Source organism: Phaseolus vulgaris, chromosome 8, assembly GCF_051622355.1.
Source record: "Phaseolus vulgaris cultivar YP4 chromosome 8, ASM5162235v1, whole genome shotgun sequence".
NCBI classification, from domain to species: domain Eukaryota; kingdom Viridiplantae; phylum Streptophyta; class Magnoliopsida; order Fabales; family Fabaceae; genus Phaseolus; species Phaseolus vulgaris.
The window spans coordinates 20,939,299-20,944,661 of NC_143505.1; the positions used below are offsets into that span (position 1 = coordinate 20,939,299).

Consider the following 5,363-nt stretch of genomic DNA (forward strand, 5'->3'; position numbering starts at 1 on the left):
TCTCTTAAATGTTGAATTTTGCTTCAGGTTTCCTACAAAATAATTTTTAAGGAGTAAGTTATCAAAAAAAAATTTCTTTCCTTCTCTTTTTTAGAAGGAGCATGAGGATATGGTAAATATTTTTCAAGAATATCTCTCTCCTTATTTTAAGTTTTTCTCTTTATTTTTTCCTCATCACTTCTTTTCTTCTCTCTTTCTTTCTCATATCTCTCCCCCTCAGTCTCATTTTTCCTTTCTTTTTCAGCCACTACATTATTACCACCCCTTTCTCTTGCTATTCTACCACTTTCAGAGGCAATTTTATTGCAATTCTCTTTTGGGTTGGTTCGGGCGTTAGCTAAAAACTGGCCACTTTGTCTCTTTGCTAATTGTTTGGCAATCTGTCCCACCCGAATTTCTATATTTCTTATTACCGCCATATTATTCTCTTGACTGGCCATAATAGCCTTCATGAATTTCTCCAAGGTATCTTCAAATTTGTTTAGTGTTTCAGGAACTGAAGGATATAGGGGTTGTTGTTGTTGGAAAGGACCTTGCTTGTTGGATGAACCACTATCTTGATTCTACCTAAAATTTTGATTTTGATTGCTTCTCCAACCTTGAGAATAATTATTGTTGTTAGAGAAACTACCTTGCCTTTCTTGATTACCCATGTAATTTACTTCAACTTCAAATGAATTGATCTGATAAGAATAGTGACCATTGGGATGATCACCTCCACGAAAATCACACCTAATTGGTTTACTATGGCTCTAAGATGATTGAACATCATGTAACTATTGGGGCAATTTAGCCATTTGTGCAGTTAATTGCTCAATCTGCTATGTCAAAATTTTATTTTGAGCCAAGAGTGCATTTGAAGTATTCAACTCTAACAACCCTTTCTTTTGAATACCTTGTCTATCATGGGCCTAATAATCAATTGATGTCAATGCATCAATAATCCTATTGCTTGTTCCACATCAACAACCATCATTGTGCCGCTAGCTGCAACATCTAAGAGCATTTTAGTATCAGATATGAGACCATTAAGAAATATGCTCACTTGAGCAATATCTTCAAACCCATGATTTGGGCATTTTCTTAGCATCATTTTAGATCTCTCCCATGTCTCACAGAAAGCTTCACCTACTCCTTGTCTGAACATTGAGATTTCAGACTTTGCTTTGATGTAGCGAGAGATTGGAAAAAATATTTGCATAAATTTTTCCTCTACATCCTTCCAACTAGTGAGGCTCTGATTTCAAAAAGGAATCAAGTGCATATAAACAGTTTCAATATCAACTGATTGAAAACCCATTGTTCCCACCAATTCATAAACTGTAGCCAAATATGTATATGGATCCTCATGATGCATTACTGTAAATTGATGGTTATTAATGTGACTAAGGAAATCAGGTTTCATCTCCAAGGCCCTGGTGGTAGTAGGTATTGCAATACTAGAATAATGCCTTGGCCCCTGATGCAAGGCATAATCTCCAAGTGTCCTCCTAGGAGGTGGTGCTTGCTCTTCTGCCATGTTGCTTTCCTCCTAAAAAATATTAGTGGAAAAAGAAGGATTCTTCTCTAGTGTCTCCTTGCCTCTCTTTTGTCTTTGTCTTTGTCTTTGTGTTTCTTTTGCATGCCCTTTCAATCTCTGCTTCAAATAATAATTGGTCTTTGAAAATTTGACCTCTTAATATCATATAAGACAACTAAATCAAGGATTAACACAAGGACTCACTAGCAGTAACAACATATTTTTTTTCTAAAATTTAAAAATAAACAGAATAAAATAAATTTCAATTAAATTTGAAAATAAAATTAAATAAATAAAAGCATATATGTAAATTAAAATAAAAACAAATCTGTAATGAAACAAAATAAACAAAAATTTAAATTTTTTTAAAACAGTTAGAATATTAATAATATTTAGGAATTTATACTAAAAATTAAACCGTTCCCCGACAACGGCGCCAAAAACTTGATGACTTTTCTATGACAAGTGCACCGCGTTGTCAGAAGTAATAATTTGTCCCTAAGGACGAATATCGAACACACAAGGAACAATTGAATAATCAAGTAAAAGATTCACTAAATATAAAACAAAATAATAAAGTTTGTTGGAATTTATTATGATTGCAATGATTAATAAGAAAACAAGTCAAAGACTTTGTTGTTTCAATTGGAAAAATAGGGATTGGGCTTCATCTCTCTCACTCTTTTGTATTTTGATTAACACGACAATATTGTGTCCGTATAAAAATCATTTATATTGATTCATCGCATATAAAATTATGAAGATGTTTCCTAAATATTGATTCCTCGCATATTTATAAACACTTCTTATCATTAAGATCAGACGTTGATTGCAATTAACATTTAAAATCTATTCCTACCATTCAAATATGTTAAATATTATCATTTGGGTTAGAACCTTAGAAGTACTTTCCAGTCAAATCTAAGTTTTGAGATCATGGAAAACCAAGCATTACAAACAAAACAATAATATCAATCATCAACAAGAACAAAATATTATGTTTATACATCATCTCAATACATAAGAGTTTGAACAAATTACTCCTAATCCCAAAGGGTAGAATTAGCCACACATGATGGCGGTTACTAGAGCAATCTCGCTTGAACGAGATCCACTTCTTATTCTCCCAATTGGGTTACAATTCACTCAATGGTTTCCTCTCAATCTTGTGTGTCTAGGGTTGTGCCTCAATCCTTCTATTTAACCTAATTGGCTTGGGTTAAGTGACTTCTTGCTTGGGCGTATTGGGCTCACTTGGGCGAGAAGCACGAAAAAAAAGCCCAATGCCACTAGAGCAATCTCGCTTGGGGAGATTGAGCTCGCTTGAGCGAGATCCTCTGGGAGCGTTTGACTTAAGCGAGTTTTGGCGAACTTTGGTGAGTGTTGGTGTGTTCCAACGTTCTATTTTTAGCTTTGTATATTCTCCTTTTGCCCAATCATCTTCATTCTTTCCTAGAATCCTAAAATTAACACAAATTTGAGAATAAATCGTTCTTATTCAAATTAAAATAAAAAAATACGTAAAAAGGTATAATTGCATAAATTAAGGTTATTTTATGCTTAATTTAGCAATTAATATCCATAAGTGCCTATATTTTCATATGAAATATTACTGAAATCTGACACTTATCTTCAATCCCCAACTAATTTTATATTTAGGTGAGTGCGACAACTCCCCATGCGTACACACCGCACAACCTCAAACTTTCAAACAACGACGAGTACAACACACTAACATATGTAACACTTTTATCAACGTATATTGTGCACCCAATCATATGCATTAAATAAGTGTGAGTCACGTACTCCCATATGTGGTGGATGATGCACTCCTTGTACACCTCGTGCAACCAACTCAATCTGACGTGAGCACCATGACATTGGCTCAATTTCGTGGTGTCATCGAACTTACCCCAAGGAGCTCAACCAACAATGATGACGTTAATGTAAAATTCAGTGTCACATACGAACAAAACTGTCTCACAATAGGGAGATGCAACAATGCTAACATATCATCTAGAGTGGTGGTCATCTCACCAACGGGGAGGTGGAAACTGTTACTGTCGCGTTGTCACCTATCAACAAAGGCTCATATGAGACCTTTATCAACGATCTCATAGCTAATGTTGCATAGTGGCAACAATCCAATGTTAAGTACCACAACCTCAATTTGGAGATGAGGGATCTCAAACTTACTTAACTTGCATACGTGGGAAACAAACTTTAGTTCCACTCGATCCTCATCCCCTCACAGTTTACAAGCCATGTGATCAACGTAAGTTAATAGTAACAACATATCAATAGGTCCCCCAACAAATCCTACTTGCTCATTATGTACTATAGCAACTAGTATAAACACATACATTAATGGCAACGACAACTTGTTTCCTATCCTTTTTACAGACTGAAGTCGACAATCTTTGTCTAGCTTCCACTTATGATGATGATCCACCTCTGGTTCTGACCATATCTCTACCAACACTAAGAGATGAACCAATCACTAATATTTTTAAATAATAAATACATTCTGTTGTATAATGTATTTCCAAATTCAAAAACTAGAGCAACCACAAAATTAATGAGAAATGGAAAACAAAATAAACACTTACTTTTTAAACGAAGGCAACAATGTAACGTAGTCATTACCAATAATGGCCAATGCAGTTTCGACAAGGCTCTCGCACTCAAGAACATAAGAATAAGGTAGAGATTGATAGAAAGATTGACTCTCTCTTATGTCAAAAGGCTAGAGCAAGCTGGTTTAAGTATGGGGATTCGTGCACTAGATTCTATCACTCATCTTTGAGGTGGAGAAGGCTTAGGAACGAAGTGAAGGGTGTGCAGGTAGGAGGTGTTTGGTGTGAGGTACAAAGTACGGTTCGCATAGAAGCAAAAAAGCTGTTTGAAGCCAAATTCAAAGCTACGAAGGATTTCGGGGTACGGTTGGACGGGGTAGATTTCAAGTGTCTAACCAGGTTGGAAAACGAGAGCCTTGTAGCGGAATTCACAGAGTTAGAGATAAGGGAGGCAATGTGGCAGTGTGATGGAACTAAGAACCCAGGGCCAGATGGCTTTAATTTCAACTTCATCAGGAAGAGCTGGGACTTCATAAAAGATGAGTTAGTAGTAGCAATGAACTTGTTTCATGAGACTGGGATTATCCCGAAGGGCTGTAATGCCTCATTCATAGCTCTAATCCCTAAGGTAAAGGACCCCTCAAAGCTTGAACAGTATAGACCCATCTCATTAGTTGGAGCCTTATATAAGATCATTGCAAAGGTGTTGGCCGGAAGATTAAAGAAGGTGATGCCTGCGATCATAGACGAAAGTCAATCAGCCTTTCTTAGGGGCAGAGGGTTGTTAGATAGTGTGCTCATGGCAAATGAAGTGGTGGAGGAACTTAGAAAGAAAGGGAGAAGTGGGTTGTGCCTTAAGGTGGACTTCGAAAAAGCATACGACTTGGTCAGATGGGAATTCCTATATGATATGTTACAAAGGATGGGATTTCATAGTTTATGGATTTTATGGATTAAAGGATGCCTTGAATCTGCAACCGTGTCTGTGTTAGTTAATGGGAGCCCCACGGAAGAGTTTAAGCCATCTAGAGGATTGAGGCAGGGCGACCCCTTAGCACCTTTTCTCTTCTTAGTGGTTGCAGAAGGCCTTGCTGGGATAGTAAGACAAGCTCTAAGGGCCAATATGCTGACGGGTCTAAAGATTGGTAGTAAGGAGGTAGAGATGAGTATTCTCCAATTCGCAGATGATACTCTCTTCCTTTGTGAGGATTCACTAGATAATGTGATTACCCTGAAGGCTATTTTGAGGGGGTTTGAGATAGCCTCAG

The 5,363-nt window shown here is 36.7% G+C and overlaps 1 pseudogene; it reads left to right on the forward strand.

The window, feature by feature from the left end:
* Positions 1–1,061: 1,061 nt before the first annotated feature.
* LOC150025505 (small nucleolar RNA R71) lies at positions 1,062–1,167 on the forward strand (annotated as a pseudogene).
* Positions 1,168–5,363: the final 4,196 nt, after the last annotated feature.